Below are 20,872 nucleotides of genomic sequence, written 5' to 3' on the forward strand. Positions count from 1 at the left end.
AGATTTCAAAAGATAATATCCCTGAAAGCACTCTATCATTAACCCCTTGTTGACTTTACTCCTACCATAAACATTCCATTACCCATGTCCCCTCATGTTTTTAACTTATTTCAGTTAAAAAAGAGTTTTAGTCCCTTGCTTAGGAGAAAACACTGCTTTCAAAATACAGAGGGAATACAGTTCTGTGGTAATGAGATGAAAGGCACAGGGGTAACCAGAAAAGATAAATAAAGCTGATGTTAGATCAGCCACCGCTGAAGTTGCCAGAGTGACATTTCAAGTAGTAATTATATCAGAGATCTCGGTCCAAGTCTGTCTCAAGAAGTTTTGTTCTAACAGACTTGCCTAATACTGGAAGACTAACCATATAGTGAAGTACCAAGTATAACTCTCGTCAGAGAGACAGAGACAGAGAGAAAGATGAACGAGTCTCTATGATATAGTGACTAGGAGGGTAAGAACAGAGCTGATAAATTCTACCTGCTCACTAAAACATTATACGAGAAGGACTATAAATGGGAGTCTGTGTCCTAGTTCCTTTTTTCCTGCCATACATACTGACATGGAACTGATGAGCGATTGATGATGATTTTGATCTGATTGTTTTTGTCTGAATTGGGCGTTTTCTAAATTCCCCTACACTATGGTGGAACATCTGGGTAGTAAGGGTGAACTAGGACATGGGGCAAGCTTTACTAACAACAAGTTCTGGGAGATAAGTTGGGGAAACAAACACACTTGTTCAGCCTGGCAATTTTCTGAGAATGGCAGCATAAGAGAAACATGCAGTAATGGACCCATGTCCTTGAAGTCTCCTGAGAATTCCAGGATATAACCATACTCTTCATCAACTCCAGAATCATCTTCTAAATTTCCCCAACTTGTATACATTTCCACACTAGTGGTTAGTCCACTTACCCCCAGGGGCACTGTTCCAACCGCATGTTGGTATCTATATTGGCAGTGCAAAGCTTGACTGCAAGTATTGACTTGGCTCCAGGTTCTCAGCTTCCTCAACATCCCTAACTGGGTTGCTGACAGATAGAAGACAGATGTATTATGAAAAACTATATTAGTGAGTCAGTTTCTTTTCATTTTAATATTTTATTCAACATAGTTGATCTCACTAGTCCAAATATGGGAAAGATAAATAAATTGATAGCTCTTTCTTGCTTGTGTGGGTAGTTCTTAATTGCTTGTCTGATGTATCTGACTAATTTCTAGCTAACTTAAGTTTCTCTATATATACCCCTTTTCCAGGTCACATGGCCTTCACATGGCCCTTTCATCTCATTCTAAATTCCTACCCCTTAAAATCACATTACAGGATCTAAATCAAAGGAAAGTTGTAGCCTTTGAATTCTTCTATATCTTTTTTTTTTTTTGTATAATATACATCTGGGTCCACAGTGGCAATGGGAGAAAAAGTTACCTGGAAGGTGGGAAGATGAAAGGGACAGAGAAGCAGAAACATGGTATAAAGAAGATCACATTGACTCAAGACATAGAAAGAGACCCAGGCTATATAGTCCAATCTCTGCCTCTAATTAACCACATGTTCTTGGTTAGGTCACTTATCTCTAAGCTTCAGTTAAATAAAATGAGGAGTTAAATTATATGCCTTCCAAGACCTTTCTAACTTTCATTTTAAGATCCTGGAATCCCTTCTAGGTCTGAAATTATATGAGACATTTCCAGAAAGTAAAGGAAAGTGCAGCAGTTAACTAAAGAGGCAAAGGAATGAGGAAAAAAACACTCTACAAATTCCTGACCTGGAGGACGGCTTCTGCAGCATCCTTCACCTTTGGCTGTTCCCACTAGAAAATGACAAAAATGTAAAATCCCATTGAATAAAAGCCAAAACACAGGTATTGTCACAAAAAAACTGGCAAAAACAATACTTGGAAGGCTAATTACAGTGGAAGTGCTCACTGAGTCTTTGAAAAAGCTTTGCTGCAGTGTGTGGGTATGAACAACAGTGCCCCACTCCTTTCAAAGTAGTCATCTTTGATAAGTAAGGTAAAAGTCTGCATATAGGACTTTCTAACCATTCATCTCCATATACAATGAATTAGTCATTATGGAGCTTGGGTTGTTTCATAATTAGCCCTTGGGGTTAATTTCTGAGGAAATTACAATGCAGTGAGGTGGGAACTAAGCTGTGAAATTACAACCAAACCCATCCTTTTGGAAACCAATGGGCTTACTTCCTACAGTGTTGAGTCACTTCTTGCCTCTTGTTGCTATTGTCCAATGTATACTAGAGTGAACAGTCTTTGGGGGTGGAAAACTCAAAAAATCAACAGGGCATTTACCAGCTTCACCTTCATTGCCCAAAAGAATCGGACCTCCTCTTAGTGCTGAGCATGCTTGGGATTTCCTAATTTCTTTTAAAGCTTTGGTAGATAAATGCTCCACTTTTCAGATCTATACCTTTGGGTAGAGCGTCAGCAATATCTCACTCTTGCCCACCCCCCACAATGTGGGTCTTTTCATGTCTCCAAAGTGGGTTTGCTTCATTCCCTCCATTCCTAAAGGATGATCCCAATCCATTGGTGAAATTACCATCATTCCTCACTTTCCACCACAGTAGAATAATGATAGGAAAGAAGGAAAGATGGGAAAATGGAAGAACCTCTTCTGAGTCGTGTCCTGGTAAAGGTTCAGATATTCTTTATCTTTAATATGAATGACTTGGACCAATTGATTTCTTTTTTTTTCCCCCTGAAGCAATTGGAGTTAAGTGACTTACTCAGAGTCACGCAGCTGGAAAATGTTAAGTTTCTGAGGCCAGATTTGAATCCAGGTCCTCCCGACTTCAGGGTTGGTGCTTTATGGACCAATTGATTTCTGAGGTTCATTTTCAGGTCTGACCCTCTGACTTGGCTCTATTTTGAGAGGGGTCTCCTATGGGTCAGGAAAATGTTTCTTAATTTTTTTTCTTTAGATGAAAAATTAAGACTATGTGATAGAGTGGACAGAGCTCAGATAGGACATCAGGAGACCTTTATTGTTGCTGTTCAGTAGGTTTCTTTGTGATTCCATTTGTTTGTTTGTTTTTGGCAAAGATACTAGAGTAATTTGCCTTCTCTAGTTCATTTTACAAATGAGGAAACTGAGACAAAGAGGATTAAGTGACTTGTTCAGGGTCACACAGCTAGTAAGAGTCAAGAATTCAAGAAGATAAGTCTTCCTGACTCCAGGTCTGGCACTCCGACCATTGCACTACCTAGCAGCCCCATCAGGAAATCTAGGTTCATATAAAAACTCTGCTACATCATTGAGGTGATTTTGAGCAAGTCACTTAACTCTTTGGGCTTCACTGCTTTTTTCTTTTCTTTTTTTCTTTTTAAAAAAATCTATTTTAATAACATAGATTTTTTTTTTCAAATTACATGTGAATATAGTACTCAATATTCATTTCTGTAAGATTTTGAGTTCCAGTTTTTCCCCCTCCCATCCTTAATTTCCCTCTCCCCAAGACAGCAAGCAAACTGATATAGATTATATATGTATAGCCATTTTTAATGTGTTTCCAAATGAGTCATGTTAAAAGAAAGAAAAATCAGAACAAAAGAAAGAAAAAAGAGAAAACAAAACAAAAGGTGTAAAAAAATATGCTTTGATCCGCCTTCAGTCTCCCTAGTTTTTTCTCTGTATAAAAAAGGCATTTTCCATTCAAAGTTCTGGATCACTAGATTTCTGAGAAGCGCTAGGGCTATCATTGTTGATCATCACATCATCTTGCTGTTACCGTGTACAATTGTCCTCTTAGTTCTATCCATTTCCCTCAGCATCAGCTCCTGAAAGTCTCTCCAGGCTTTTCTGAAATCATCCTGCTCATCATTTCTTATAGAAAAATAATATTCCATTACATTCATATGCTATAACATATTCAGCCATTCTCCTTCTGATGGATATCCATTCAAGTTCCAGTTCCTTTCCATTACAAAAAGACCTGTTGAGGGGCAACTAGATGGTGCAGTAGAGAGAGCACCAGTCCTGAAGTCAGGAAGATCTGAGTTCAAATCCGGCCTCAGACACTTAATGCTTCCTAGTTGTGTGACCTTGGGCAAGTCACTTAACCCCAATTGCCTCAAAAAAAAAAAATTAGTAAGTATAATCCCATGCTGATTTATTTAGGAATTAGAAACTGACCAGATACATTTAAAAACATTTTCTGGTTAATATGTCAAATTGATGTGCACATGTTTACCAAGCACTTCACATGTGTTATCTTGTTTAAGTACAAAGTATTGCCCCTTTCTTATGTGGACACTTATTTACTAAAAGGACAGAAAAAAATAGGTAAGTTTGAGGAGAGACACAATTATGAAACAGTCTGACTGAAAAGTATGTCCTTTTTGATGTTGTTTTTAAGCTGCAATGCAATGTTTTCTAACAGCTAATTTAGATATTGGAGCAGGCAGGTAGTGCAGTAAATAGAGTGCTGGGCTTGGAATCAGGAGGTGCAATGGGTAGAGGGCTTGGAATCAAGAAGATCAGAAACTTCCTAGCTACATAATCCCGAGAAAGTCATTTAATCTCTGCCACTGGAGAAGGAAATGGCAAAACCCTCCAGTATCTTTGCCAAGGAAACCCCATGAACAGTATTGTCACACTACGGAGTACAGGGTCACAAAGAGTGGACATAACTGAACAATAAAACTAGGATAGAAGTAAGTCACTCTCTACACATGAGAAGTCCCTGATTCGAAGCAGGAGAAACATGAGAAGCCAGGGCATTTGAATGTAGAAACAAACAAGAGAAGATGCTTACAAACAGAATAAAAGAAGGGTTTATCACACATAGCAGTCAACTGGGGCTGAGAAGTTGACAATAGAGCAGAGTAGCTGAATCCAGCTAACTGAACGTGGGGAACTGGAGAAAGTTCTGATGCGGGTGCTTTGCTGTTTGACAAACTAGCCAGGGAAAGGCTGCTGTGAAAGGAGGGAAAGCTTCTCTGAGGCTTGCTGGATTATTGCCCTCTTGGGCTCAAGATGAGGAAAGTCCTGTAAATCCATAGAGTCAAATTAGTTGTTCAGTTGAAGTATTTATCCAAGACAAATATACTGAAGTATGCATTGCCACTCAATATGAGACAAAGAGGGAGGTCTCCAGGAAGTTGAGTAGATCTCATCCCCCTCGAAATTATACGGGATATGATAGACAAGAGACAGTCAATCAACAAGCAATTATTAAGCACCTATGGTGTGCCAGACACTTGGGATACAAAGACAAAATAAAACAGTCCAAGATCTCAAGCACTTATATTTTATCAGGGAGAATACATAAGTAGATTCACATATATGCAAACTGATTTGGAGTGGGTAGGAATAGAGAGAGAGTAGGAAAAGCCCTATGGAGAATCTGCGGCTTAAGCTGAGATTTGAAGAAAGCTAGAGGAGAGACACAGAATGGGATACATGCATATCTTTCTCTGTGTGTGTGTGTGTGTGTGTCTGTCTGTCTCTGGCTCTCAATCCTTCTGTCTCTCCCTCTCCCTCTCCCCTTCTCTCTCCATCTACATCTCTCTCTTTTCTGTTTCTGTCTCTGTTTTTTTGTCTCTTACATATATATATGTACATATATATTCATATACACATGATATATATGTACAAGCTATATATGTATACATACATATTTATACATGTACATATGTATATATAAGCATGTGTATATGTATGAGATATTTATGATCCCAACCCAAATTAAAATCAGAAATTCTCAATTCTTGAAAAGCAAAAAGAATTTATTATGATACCTCGAGGAGAAAGGGCAGTTTCTAATAGACAAGGTGTCAATAAAGGAGTGCAAAGCACAAACTGCAAAACACAAGATATAGACCCAAAACAGAAGTCCCCACCACTCCTGACCATTTCTCCCTTTGTCTGGTGGAGTTCAGGCTTACACCTAAATCTGGAAATCTATCCCAGAAACAAAGAATACTGATAAATAATAAACTTTTACCCATTAAGTACTAAAATGGTAATTAAGAAGTGGAGGGAGACCAGAGAGGAATGTATGTTTATCCAAGATAATCAAACATCTGTAGCTTTTAGCTATAGCACAACTTGTTATTGCAAAGTTTCATGTCACAATTAGGGCATAGGTTGAAGCCACATCCTTATGAGAGGTCTTTATGCAGTTTATCCCATTCATATATGTGTGTGTGTGTGTACAGAGAGAGAGAGACAGACAGACAGAGACAGACAGACAGACAGACAGAGACAGACAGAGAGAGACAGACAGAGAGAGAGCAGAGCTCCTACTAGCTATTCAGTTACATTTTTAAAAATGGGATTCTTTAGTTATTTATCACCCACAATTTGAAAGAGGGATTGATTGAGTCCAAGAGAAAATCTTGTTTTCCTTGCACAAAGCTTTTCCTTTGCAAAAACCCACAGCAGTTAGGGACTTTCTCCCTCCAGGTTATATATGTTATGTATACATTATCTCCTTGATAGAATGCATACTGCCTGGAGGCATTTTAAACTTGACTTTAACTTTTGTCATTGTATCTTCGGGGCATATAGCTGACTCAATGAAAATTTGTTGTTTGATTAAGATTACTGAGTATGAGGCATACACAAAATATATATCTGGAACCTTTAGGGAATAACAGAAAGTGAAAAAAAAAAATAATAAAATGGGAAGAATGAAGTACTTACTATCTATAGCCATATGAGGAAAAGTGAATGAATGAGCAGAGAATCCTGAATTAAAGAAAATTATTAAAATAGTGTTATACTATGTTGAAATTATTACTTTAAATGTATATTGTTACTAAGCAAGCATATTTATCCTCATATTTAGTGTAGATTTTCTAATAAAACAGTTTATTAAAAAAACTGAAATCAATTACAAGATTAAAGATAGAATCAATAGGTGTAGGCAAGATAATATGAAATCAATAGCAAGATTAAAAATAGAATCAATAGGTACTGGCAAGATAATGTGAATATTACTTTCAGACAGAGACAAGATTGAGAAATAAGGAGGAGAAAAAGCAATGCTTTATGTTTTTTGGGCGGGGAGGGGGAACCATACATATTTGTTACAAAGAAAGGTTGCTATTTAGAGATGGCATGGTGAGTTGGTGGGTAGTGAAGAAGAGGAAGAATAAAAAGGAAGGAAGGAGAGAAGAGGAGAGGAGAGGAGAGGAGAGGAGAGGAGAGGAGAGGAGAGGAGAGGAGAGGAGAGGAGAGGAGAGGAGAGGGAGGGAGGGAGGAAGGAAGGAAGGAAGGAAGGAAGGAAGGAAGGAAGGAAGGAAGGAAGGAAGGAAGGAAGGAAGGAAGGAAGGAAGGAAGGAAGGAAGGAAGGAAGGAAGGAAGGAAGGAAGGAAGGAAGGAAGGAAGGAAGGAAGGAAGGAAGGAAGGAAGGAAGGAAGGAAGGAAGGAAGGAAGGAAGGAAGGAAGGAAGGAAGGAAGGAAGGAAGGGAGGAAGGGAGGAAGGGGGAGGGAGGGAGGAAAAAAACTTTTAAAAATACAAACCACAGATAGGAGTAATCTGATGCAAGTAAAATGGAGGAATGGAGAATCTGGAGCTAACCAGCATGAAAAGTAATGACCAATGTTCTATAAGACCAAGACTGACCAGAGTCCTTTGCAGATTGTAGGGTTAAAAGAGGATGGCAGCTGCTGCTTATTGAGAGAGAAACTATCACACAAAGGGGTTAGTCAGTCTACAGTGTGTTCCTGGCCTTGGACCAGCACCATTTTAGGAGACAAAGTGAGGCTTCTTTACTAAGGCATGTTCTATAAGAATACATGGGGATGAGTGAGACTTGAGCTATGTAGAAAGATTTAGTTCTGGAGCAGAATAAGCCAGCAAATGGGAGGCTAATATACTCTAATGGGTTTAAGTGATTTCCCCCACCCCTTCCTCTGTTTTCCTTTTTCTAGTCCTCCTCATCCCCTTTAAAATGGCTTGTTTGAAACCTTTCAGTCCACCTCCCTTGGCATCAGTCAGACAAAAGACCTCAGTTTGGCCAGTGCCAGAGCCAGTGCACCTGCCTGCTGCCTGGTGGGGTGCGTTTTCCATGAAACAGCCCCCAAAGGAAAGCCAAGGGCTCAGAATGCCACTTCTTATCTGGCGAGGAGTGGGTGCAGGAGAGTGGAAGCCACAGGAAGGCTTTTTCAATAAGCAAACAGGCCAGTCATTCAGAATTCATGTTTTATGCTGACTTCATCACTGTGGTACACTGTTGGGGGAGCAGTCCTTGCTGCTGCCCTAGGAAGGTCTCCATAGAAGGGAGCAGTAACACAAAGTGGAGGAGCTGCCAGTGGAACAGAGGGGAGATTTCAGTCTTTGGATACTAAGAGACCTTGACATACCATCTGATTTGTTTCCCTTGCTAAACAGCAATGTACCTAACACTTTAAAACGGGTCCTGAAAATAATCTTTACAGAAAGTATCTCTGATAAAACTTCATTTATCAAAAACAAAAACAGAGAACTAAGTCAAATTTATAAGAATACAATTAATAAATGGTCAAAGGATATGAACTGTTTTTTTTTTTCACATGAAGAAATCAAAGTTATCCCTAGGCATATGAAGTCTAATTCATTTTTGAATAGAGAAATGCAAATTAAAACAACTCTGAGGTACCACGTCAGACCTATAAGATTGGCTAAGATGACAAAAAAAAAAAGGGCGGGGGGAATGTAGGAAAATTGGAACACTAATTCACTATTGGTAGAGTTATGAACTGATCTAACCATTTTGGAGAGCAATTTGGAACTACACCTAAAGGACAACAAAACTGCGTACTTTTTGATCCAGGAATACCACTCCTTAGTCTGTATCTCAAAAAGATCATAAAAAAGGAAGAAAGACCTACATGTATAAAAATACTTATAGCAGCACTTTTCAGAGTGGCAAAATATTGAAAACTGAGGGAATATCCTCATTTATTGGTTTGCCCAACTTGTCAAAATTACTAACTATGGCTCTGCCTTGTCCTCTATCAGGCTTTTGATTTCAGCTAGTAGTAAACCAGCCTTCTCTCTCATAGGCTGAAGAAAGCCCTGATAAGACTTACTGCTGTCCAAAAATATTTGCATTTTGATGAAGAATCTTAGAGATCCCCAAAGCATTCAAGACTCAAAAGTGATTAAGTTATAATTCAACAAACATTTATCATGTAAATATTTGTTACTTTTACCCACCATAATTAGGGTTCTGAATACCAATCTTAACAAAGAAATGGTCATTATGTTAAGGGTTTAGTTTCTGTTAGGAGTTTAAGCAGATACAATAACAAATAAATGCCAGGGAGTTTGAGAAGGAAGAGTGCATGAACAGTTGGGAAAGCAGGAAAGGCTTCTCAGAGAAGGTAGCTCTTGAACTGAATATAGAAGGAAAATAAGAGAGACAAATGAAGAGAGAATGACTTCCAGGCTTGTTCAAATGTGTAGAGGCAGGAGATGGAAGTACCCCCCCACCCATCCTCCTCTCTTCCTTGCTTTCCTATTACTGTTATTTCCCTATTCTACCATCTCACTCTTTTTCATCTCTCTCCCTTCCATCTCCATATCCATGAGGGCAAATTTGTAGAAGAAGAAACAAAAGTGAAGAGAGTATCTTTGCTGATGGGAGGAAGGAGCAAAACAAAGAGGGAGCTAGGAAGGAATCTTTAAACTAGAAAGAGAAGCAGGTCACACAGGTAAAAGGATCAACTTCTGGGACTGCTTAAAAGGTCAAGAAAGACTAAGATAAAGAAAATGAGCATTGGATTTGGCAATGAACACTTTTTCCGGTGAGCAGTGGGCACAAAAGCTGAATTATAGGGGATTCAGGTTCTGAGTGGGTGGTAGAAGGATGTAGAAACCATTCATACAAGTTTTATAAAAGGTTAAGAGAAACAAACCTTGAGAAGGTGTTGGAGTCAGAAGGGTTTTTGTTTTTTGTTTTTGTAGGATGTTGATTCTTAAACATATATGTAGGTAGAGGTGAATGAGTCAGTAAAGAGGAAAAGAATATAAAGGAGAGAAAAAGAGGGAATGATAAATGGAGCAAAGTCTCCAATGAGACAAAAAGGCTGTCTAAAAATCCCCCCCAATATCTTCATTTAAAGAGGGCTGTCAGACCAGCCATTTCTTCATATCCTAGTGCCTGGCACATAGTAGGCAATTAGAAAATGTTTACTGACTGGATAACTGGTTTGGACTAGACAAAATGGAATCACTGAGAAGAAGAAAAATTACTTTTAGCACAGAGAAATATCAGAACAATCGCAGAGACTGGAGGAAAGCAAACATACAAGCATGGGTTAAAAGTTAGAAAGTTTTTCACATGTGGAGGAAGGGAAGGAACTCATGACAGATGTTCTTAATCATCTCAGTAAAGTAGGAGGCAAGGTCATCTGCTGAGAAAAAGCGGGAGGAATAGGAAGAGATAAAGGGGCTTGAACAGAGAAATTCATAACATCTGCTGTGAGGAACGGAATGGGCGTCTATCAGATGCGAAGAAAAGGATTCAGTCCAGCCAGGAGGGACAAGCTGAGTTTAGATGTCACGAATTTGAAGTGGGCTATCAATATAATTTTGTTTCTTCCTCTAGTAGTATTTGGTGTTTTGGGATTAGGAGCAGGGAAACTAGATGACCAAACTATAACCCTGACCTCATTAACATTTTGCTCTACTGCTGAGAGGTTTTGTAGTTGCTGTTTGTGATTGTGACTGGATGTTTTTGGTTTTTTTGGTTGTTGTTGTTGGTGATGTTTTGCCTTAGACAGTCCCTAATAACCCCAGCCAGCAGGCTTGCAGATGCCTACCATTGATCCCAAAGGTAATTAATTGGGTGAAAAGTTATAAACAGATCAGGCAATTCATTACTATCACTAGAAGAGATAATTCCAAATGAACTCCCTACTGATAGAGTGGGTTATAGTAATGTTAGCTCCTCATTACCTATGGCCTGGGCTACTGCTGTAGTCTCCTTATTGATCACAAAGCAACCAAAGTAACACTCCTAAAATCTGAGGTCAGATTTGAATTCAGCAATATGAGTCTCCTCTCTCCCAACCTGGCACTTTATCCATTGAGCCACCTTTTTTGCCTTAGAAGGCACTTAATAAAGGCTTATTAATTAACTTATTGGACAGCATATTTTAATTATAACAACTAAATATGTTCACCTTCAAAGAATGACAAGATTTACCTCAGTAGGAAGAATTTTTTTCTCTTTGAATTAAGCAGTGACCTCTCTCAGCCACAGTTGTACTTTTCCCCCCAGCTTTGGAGTTTCTACCAGTGTATTCTATTGGAGAGACAAAGACACAAAGAGAGATAAAGGCAGAAAGATAGGCAGAGAGAGAAGGAAAGATAATATAGAGGGGAGACTTGCACATGTGCATGCACGTGTGTGCAAACACACACACACAAACACACAAAGGATCTATTCTTGCTAAGTAGATAGGTTTTCCCTCTCCTCGTTCCTCCCTTGTCTGCTGCTTTGATTCTCAACAGCTGTATTGTTGGTTCCCCTGACCTTTTATCCCTTTTGTCTTTTCTTTTTCTTTCATATAAAACTCATTGGGAGGTAAGGCAGTGAGTCAGAAATCAATGTAACCCCTGGCAGAGAACAGAGCACAAGATCACAGAGACCGTGAGAAAAATGTCAAGTAGCTAGTCTGACCAGACATAACCCGCCTGTCCCAAGGAATTGAACTGGACCTGGCAAAGGAGATGTTCTTCTTCAACCTTTTTCCTTGAGGACTGTTGGATCTTGTTTAATGATCAGGGAAGCAAAATTTGGGGGAGGGATGGTCATTTACTCTGCTTCTGGAACTTTATCTATTTTTCATCTCAGTGCCTCTACAATTTCTGCTAAAGTCACATTTTTTAAAAATTGATTCTGATCACAGGTGAAAGATCGTAAATAATAGGTCTTAACTCTCTAAGTTGTTTAGCAATTATGCTTCTTTGAGTTAACGTTGGATCTCTGGTAAAGTGCATGTTATACCACGATAACCTGTGTTTGAGAAGGAGCTCAGTGTGAGGTTGCAGGACGGTCTTCTTGTCTGCATGCTAAGAAAGCCTTTGGGGCAAGCCAAAGTTGGAAGTCTTGTCTTTTTATGTGGATGTAGCAGAGAACTGGAGACATAGAAATGCTCATGGAGAGAGTTAGAGGTTCTCTTTTCTTCCTGAATCATGATATAAAAGTGAATACTTTATCTTTCCCAGATTGTGTGACCTCAGGAACATATTTTTGATAGAAGTCTATGGACTAGGCTGAGTTCAATTCTTATCAGTAACTATTTGACTCTGGTAACTTGAGCATCTTAGAATCCATCTCCGTGTTTCTCCAGCCCGAGAAAGATGCACACAGACAAGTAGAGACCTGTAAAAAAAAATCACCAAAAAACTCCACTTTCTTAATAACCCAGAAACTTAAATCTTAACTTTCCTGGACTAGAGCCCAAGACACCATTGCAGAAGGAAACTTGTAGACTCACAATACAAAGTAAATGGACAAAAAACAAACAAACAAACAAATAAGTGAATGAACAAATAAATAAGATCCAACCCCCAGCTGCTGCCTGGATGGAGCTCCATGTTAGAATGGATCCAAACACTCACTTCACAATGATCTAACAGGTGAGAGAAAACCTAGTTCTCGGTAAGGGAAAGGAAGGAGCATTTTTAATTCCTGTGCTAGGAATTGTGCTAAATGCTTAAATATTATCTCATTTGATCCATACAACAATCTTATGAGGTAGGCTATTATTAAATCCATTTTATATTTGAAGACACTGTGCCCAGAGTCCCAGGCAGTAAGTGACTGAGGCTACATTTCAATTCAGGCTTTAACTTTCTATTCACTGAATAGAAAGTTAAGAAGTATGGAGGAATGGTAGAAGTATGGAACTCTTTGTACTATGTCCTAAAGCTACCACCACATCACTTCCAGATGGGAGAGTGCTGCTTTATTGTAGAAATATTATATACACAAAATATGACACAAAGCAGTGATACCAAATTCAGATAGTAACAGGGACCTCTGAACTGTTCATAAGATCTCCGCAGATGGCATTTTGATGTAGAAAACCACATATTAACATTATCTATGTTCTATTACATTTATTTATTTTATCAAATATTTTTAAATTGCATTTTAATCTGGTTTGTCACTCTAGACTGTTATGATAGCCCTCAGACTTTGATTGAGAACCCAGGTGATCATTTCCAAACTTTGAGGTACATGCAACTATTTCTTCAGTGCCTAAACTCAGACAGTAACTATCTTCATGGACCAACCAAGATAGGAGAAGGTGAAGGTTTGGATAAAAAGGAAGAAACAGATAAAGAGACAGAGAAAGAGACAGGCATAGAAAGACAGAGAGAGACAGAGAAACAGGTGTAGAGACAGAGAGATAAAAACAGAGAGAGAGAGAGAGAGAGGTGTAGAGAGAGACAGAGACAGAGAGACAGGCATAAAGCAATAAAATGGATAGACAAAGACAGAGACGAAAAGACATACATAAACTAAAGAGACAGAAATAGAGACAGGAGTAGGGAGAGATGGAGAGATAAAGACAGACAGAAACAGAGTTATTAGAGAGAAACAAAGATAGAGACAAAGAGGTAGAGATAGAGACAGTGAGAAACAGACATAAAACAAAAAAGGCAAAGAGGTAGAGGTAAATGCACACAGAGACAAAAAGACCCAGATATAAAACAGAGACAAAGAGGTACAGATAAATGCACACAAAGACAAAAAGATATAAAACAGAGACAAAGACAGAAGTAGACACAGAGAAAAAGACAAAGAAATACTGAGAGACAAACATAAAACAAAGAGACAGAGTCAGAGAGAGGTAGAGAGAAAAAGAAAGAGGCAAAGATGCAAAGATAGACAAAGACAGAGAGCTGGAGCTGGATAGAAATTCCACTTTCCTGCCCAGTGTAGGGGACAGCTAAGAAATCCTACTCTCTTCCACTTTGAGGCAGTTCCCAGAGAAACCCCGGTTCCTGCAGTTCCCAGTTAGAACCAACCGTACAATTTCTCCTCTAGCTGACTAGGATAGCTTCCTCACTTGGTCTCCTTATCTTCAGTCTATCTCCTCCAATCCCTTTTGCACCCTCCTGCCAGACTAATTCTTCAAAATTTCTGCCCTTTTGCTCGTCACTTCCCTTGTCTGAAATGTTCCCCCCTCCAAAAACTTTATCCAGATCTTCTATAAGACCCCTTTCAGCTAAGGGCCCCATGGCCTAAAGGAAAAAAGACCAGACTTTGTTGTTGGAAAGACTGGACTCAGAACCCGATTTTGCTACTTTTCATTGTGTGACCTTAGCAAATCACGTATTTTCTCTGATCTTCATCTGAAAAATGAGAATTCTGGATTAAATGATCTACGGGGCCTTTTAAATCCTCTAATTTTCTAAATCTTTATTTACACATCCTCTATCAATACCCACCTATGCCTCTCCTTTTTTTTTTTGGCTGTTGCCTATTATTGATACTACATATTTTTTACCCAAAATTTGTTGCAATCAGGATACTTTAAGAGGTAGTACAGCTGAATGGGGTCAGAACTTTGCCTTGAAACTAGAAAAACTGGAGTTCAAATCTTACCTTTGACACATATTGACTATGAGAGCCTGGCTAAATCACAACTCTTCATGCCTCAGAAAACTCATTAAATTTGATTGAATGCCAAATAATGTTCATTTTAGAACAGATTAGGGACAGAGTTCCCTAAAATGAAAACATAGCTTAGTGAAACAATGGCAACAAAGATGGCACTGGATTGCAATTTGTTGTTTTGTTAATCACTCTTAACAATTTTATGAGCATATCACTTGATTCCCCAACTAGATTAAAAACTCCTTGAAGGCAGGAACTGACTTTTATTTTTTATTCCCAATAGAATTTTTTATTCCCAATATTTAATTCCCAATTGTGGAATTAAATTAAATGTTTTTTTTTTCCCATTAGTAAAAGTGATGCTTAAAAGTGACCTTACTGGCATCAGGTATCCGAATCCACAGCTTTATCAGTGCAGCTGAACCCAAAGGAGATTTGCTCAATAAGACTATGCTCAATATCAACCTAAGTCATGGTAAGGAATATAAAGCCACAGCTTTGCAAAAATACCTTGTTGTGCTGATTATACGAGTCGTATATCAGTTATAGCAGTGATTTAGCTCCCTGAGCCTTAGATCCAGTTGGCTGGCTGATTGGTTTTTGTCCCTCATTCTCAAAGAATTAACAACATGATGTCACTATGATGAGGTCAAGGTGTTTGTGGCTGATCAGACCAACACAAGCTCAGAATGCTCTTCCACAGGTCAAGTACAAATGATCCATAGAAGCATTTAGAACAGAGATGTCCAAATTTGTGCATCTCACTTCTTTTGTTACTGCAATTCTTTGATCCAGCACAACATGCTGGGCAGTCCTGTGCCAGTGTCTCCCATGTTTCACAAAGTTCTTTAGAGTGACCTTGAAAGTATCCTTCTATTGCTTCTTCTGACCTCCATGTGAATTCTCCGTAAAGTAGTCTTTTAGGCAAATGTATGTTGGACATGTGAACAATGTGTCCTGCTCATCGGCGTGTTGTTCTCTGAAGCAGAGTCTGAATGCTTGGCATTTTAGTCCAAGAACAGACCTCAGTGTCCATACCTTATCTTGCCAGGTGATCTTCAGAATCTTCCTAAGATAATTCAAATGACAGCACTTCAGTTTCCTGGCATTGCGCTGGTCCACTATCCAGGTTTCACAGACACACAACAATGAGCTCAGCACAGTGGCTCTGTACACCTTCATTTTGGGAGGCAGACTAATATAATATCTCTGCTCTCCTACACTTTCCTTTGGAGCTTTCCAAACATCGCACTATCCTCTCGGTGTGTGTATCAGGCCCATCATTTATAGGTGTAGCCCTGGAAAGTATACTGCCAAAGAAAGTGAAGTTATCAAAAGCATTCAACATCTTTCCATTTGCCGTAATAGTTCCTAGCATGGTTTAGTTCCAATTAGTGCAAATAAATGAATCCCCTGAAGTGGTCATATGTATTCAAATTTACACTACTTGAAGTTATAATTATATAAAATATAGTCATTTGTTTCAGTCTAGTGGACATAAGTAGCACAATTTTGAATAAGTAATATGTTGAGGAAAGATATTTACTGGCATCTCAGGAAATTAGAATGAAGGTAGAATGAAGCTCTGAAGACATGGTAATGCTAAGGGTTATTTTACTTGTCTGCAAGAAGCAGCCTTTATGCGCAGGTCTTGGTTTGGGTAAATTGATTGTGAAATTAGCACATGGAACTGCCCTGGGTGGAAATAGGACCTCTAGGATTCCTGGACCAGAGTGAGTTGCCCCATAAATATTATTATTACTCAAGTTTAATACAATTTTTTCATGCTTCAGAAGACAGTTCTCATTGGTAGATCCCTCCTTTCTAACAGTTGGGTTGCATTGTAAGTGTGCTTGGTTGTTTCATATTTCTTCCTGTTTTATCTGAACCTTGTAAATGTTTGTTTCTTTTCTACACAAAAAGGTCATCTAGCTGCATGCAAGATATCTACAGAATATTTAAGTATCTTCTTCAAGGACCAGAAGAACTTCCAAGGAAAGGAGAAAAAGACACTTTGTGGGGATGTTCTTTGGATTGTAGCCAGCCAGCTTCTCTTCTAGGAATCAGACTGACCTTGCATTTTTGTTTAATGTTTTGATTATGATACTTTGGATTCCAATATTTTCAAATCATGCAATAGATTTTCATGCTACACAAAGAGGTAAAATAACCTGGCCTATGGTCAACCAGGCAAGGGTTCCTCCTCTTTCAAGGGAGAAAAACTATGATATCTTCAGAGAAATCCTGCCATCTTTATAAAACCATTTTCCCAAAACCATTTTCCCAAATATCAAACCACCTGAAATTGATTTAATAGATAGGTGTTCTCTTTATCACTTCAGACTACACTTTCAGTAGCACTCATGTAAGCAATTGTAGCAATATGTTTTTCACTATGAATAAGGAGAGGGAGAAACTCTTCCTCCTCCTTTCTTTCTACCCCTGGATTGGCCACCTCCCAACGATACTCCATGATATATCTGTTTCTGACTTTTGAGATCCCTTTGTTTTAGGAATACATCTAAAATGGTCATGGTAGTCAAAACAAATGACAAGTTCCCACTTTGATGTAGACCAGTGATCCAGAAGATCAATACCTTGTTTTCCAAGTGAGAGAAAATTACAAAATACTCAGAATATAATCACCACGTTCTCTCTCAATACTGATGGTGTTAGTATATGGGATATGGGATATGGTCAAATAAGGCATCTTCCAGTCATTGCATAAGATTCAGGGATGATCATATTGCAGTTCCGGTATTGCCAGATGCTTGTTGAAAACAGATGGATGCCATATAATCTCCAGCCGGACCTCATCTGCCCAGAGAGCTTCCTCCCCAGTAACAGGATTATTGAGAAATATTGTTATAGTCGAGGCAAAGAATTTGCTCTTCTATAGGCCCTAGGACAGTGTTATCAATCTGGATAATCACATCCAGGCAGGATAACTCTACTCAATGAAAAGCCAAAGAGCGGCCTTAGGGGAGTTCTTTGAAAACAACAAAAAGTTGTTGTTCTGTCCAGCAGAGAACTAATATTGATCATTAAAAAGATAAGCAGGCAATTATGACTGACATAACTATCAGGCCATGTCTTAGTGCTATTACTATCCAATCTTTTCTACCCTTGATACTTGACCTAATGGACTGGCAGTAGCCAGTATTCACCAGAGGGGACCTCTAGGGAGCCTACAACCTTTCTATATGTAAAGGAAATAATGAACGAATGAAAGATAATCTTGGTACAGCCTCTATGAATACTGATTATGCCATTTAGAGGGCACAACCACCTTGAAGTTTTCCATATGTTCATAAATCCAATGTTCATCTATCTAGAATCCATCTTCATCCTCTTCCAGGATCCTACCCATCACCTATAATAATGGAAGCTATTGATCAGATTAAAAGAAATCTCAATTTGAGAAGGGTATGAATGTGAAGAAGATGAGGGAAGTTCCCAAAACAACATTCTATTGCCTTGCAAGGAATCTTTATGGAATTATGTGAAGTAGAAGCTGTTCTGCAATGAAGGTTCCCATTTCTGTGAAAGATTGGTGTTTCAGACAGTTAGGTAGTACAGCAGAATGTACCAGCCTGGAATCAGGAAGAGCTGAGTTCAAATCTGCCCTGAGACATCTATTAGCAGTGTGATCCTGGGTAAAGCACTTACCCTGTATTTACCACAATTTCTTCAGCTGTAAAATAGGGATAGTAATAGCACCTTACCTTCCAAAGTTATGAATATTGAATGAGATAGTATTTGCAAAAATTTTAGCACAGTTCCCGGTACTTAATATGCATTATGTAAATATTAGCTATTATTTGCAGGATACTATTTCTTCACCCCCAGGTTTTGTTCTAGGGATGCCTCTCACAGATATAATTAGGACTTAGTAGAGGTAGAAATGTTGTTTATTGACTTAAAAAGAGAAAGAATTGAATTCAGCTTTTTAGCAAATCACTTAAATTTCTCTGAGTAAAAGGAGGAGATTGACTAGATAACCTTTCTAGTCCCTTCTAAAGTTTTAAAACCATAATTTTGAATGTAACTGCAGCAAACAGCTTACTGAGGAAACAGACATCCCTAGTGTTCTCATTAGGTCATCCTTTCACCACACTCTGGCCTTACATTTATTTCTACAAGTTAACCAATTTAAGAAAAATAAAATAAAAGCTGAAAAGCTAGAGTCAAAGCTATGTTTTAAGGTTTGAAACTACCATTTCTCTTGCTGTAATGATGATTGGACCAATATATCCAATCACAGAACTTTGTTATAATAAATTTTATATACTTGCCTACCGAGAATTTGCTCTTTTATGTGTACAATGCATATTACATGTCATAATATGCATAAAGAAAAAACCAAGATCAATGGGAAGAGTTGAAAGGTGTCCATGATGATTTATAGTGCTCCTTGAGAAGACAAAGCAGGATAAAAACATGGACCAACTGGGATTGTACTGTCGGAGACTGAGTATAAGTGACCTGGTGTGGTTATCTTGTTTAACCTTGCACTAGCAGACCTTCGGCCACACCATCACTAAGTCAAGTAGTTTTCTGATAGTCATCCTCCACATTTTATATCCATTCTATTATTTCCCTAGGCTTTATTGTAATAAGTTCATCTCAACTGTAAACTATGATCTCCACTTCTTTTCCCATCATTACTAATATGGTAAGGAAAAATAAGTTGGATATGAGGATTTCAGAAAAGCATGGGAAAATTTATATTAATAGATGCAGAAAAAAAAGCACCAACAAAACAATTATCATAATTACTACAACAATGTTAATGAATTTTTAGAAGATTTTTTTTCTGAACTTAAATAAAATGAGTATTTCCATTCACATAGTGGAACAGAATAAGAGAACTGTATATGAAGTTTCAAATTTTTATTATGGCCTACTTGTTATTTTCTTTTTTCAAACACAATGAATTTGGCATGTAACTTTCAAAGATGCCCTATATGTCTTCTCTTGTTCTTTTCGATTCATTAAAAATATATTCAATGACCCTCTGGGAACAATCTATTTTTCTTTCCCCTCTTAATATCATCCCCCATACAAGAAAAAGAAAAAAGAAAAGCTTTGTCACAAATATATATAATCAAGAAAAGCAAATTTCTCCACTGGCTATGTTCCATATTGCATGTCTCATCCTACACCTTGAGTCTATCTCTGCTCTGTCAAGAGATGAGCATCCTGCTTCATCACTGGGCTTCTAAAATTATGGTTGGGCATTGAAATGATCAGAGTTACAAAGTCTTTCAAAGTTGCTTTTCTTTATATTGTACAATAGTATAAATTAAAAGGTCACTAAAATGAAGTTGAATTCTGTGAAAATAAAATAAAAGATAAATCAGAGAAGATCCTGGAGGAAACAGAATAAAACATATCTACTATACTCTCCCCACAGCAGAGGGATGGGGGGCCTCTTATACAGAATATTATATACATTGTCAAAATTTCTATCTTGGATATTTGCTTAATTGCTTTTTTTTGTCACAAAGAAGGATTTAATCTGAAGTGGAGTGACTGGAATATAGAGGCCAACAACAGCACATAATTTAACATTTTAAAAACTTTTAAAAATATCTAGATCAGCTCTTAATTTCATAGATCTGATGATGTACCCCACTGGACAGATTTAGTTCCATACCCAAAGAGAGAATACCAGAACTACCAAACACTCCAGAGTAGATCGAGGTCTCGCTTATTATTACATGATCTCCAGTTCTGGAATCACCCTTTGCGAGAAGGAATTGTTTCATACTCTCTTAGATCCTAATTTTGACAGGATAATATCTCTCCCCCTTATACCAAACCCAGCTTAGCTCACCTCCAAGCTTATCCAGAGCTCTAATGACTTCCCTTTTCAGAAACTATGATACCAAAGATAAGAAGATGGTTGTTGGGGATTATATGGAGGGAAGACAGGAAATGGATAAGCCTGGATGAACCAGATTTAATTTAATTTTAAGCACATTAAACAAATAATGATGACTACACATGACTTCTCCATAATGTAAAGAACCTTCTTCCTGAATGGTCCATCCTTTCATGTTATGTGGAAAAATATTAATAAAATCTTGCAAGAAATAACATTTACCTGAGTAGCTGGTTCTTCAGACATGATTGCAGGGTCATTTATAAAATCAGAGAGGAAGCAAGTGGAAAGTTGAGAAGGATTAAAGGCAGAGGTTGTCGTGTGGCCTGCTGACATTGAATTAGCCAATTGTTTGATGTTCCCAAGGCCAGTTTTCAGATCAGAGACTTCT

At 38.2% G+C, this 20,872-nt stretch overlaps 1 long non-coding RNA gene across 1 annotated transcript in view; it reads left to right on the forward strand.

Moving 5' to 3' along the window:
• Positions 1-18,893, forward strand: part of LOC141554766 (uncharacterized) — a 54,069-nt gene extending 35,176 nt beyond the window's left edge. The window contains exon 4 of the long non-coding RNA XR_012485941.1: positions 16,518-18,893. This is a non-coding gene — a long non-coding RNA (uncharacterized LOC141554766). The remainder of the gene's footprint in view (positions 1-16,517) is intronic.
• Positions 18,894-20,872: the final 1,979 nt, after the last annotated feature.

Source organism: Sminthopsis crassicaudata, chromosome 2 (assembly GCF_048593235.1).
Source record: "Sminthopsis crassicaudata isolate SCR6 chromosome 2, ASM4859323v1, whole genome shotgun sequence".
Taxonomy (NCBI): Eukaryota; Metazoa; Chordata; class Mammalia; order Dasyuromorphia; family Dasyuridae; genus Sminthopsis; species Sminthopsis crassicaudata.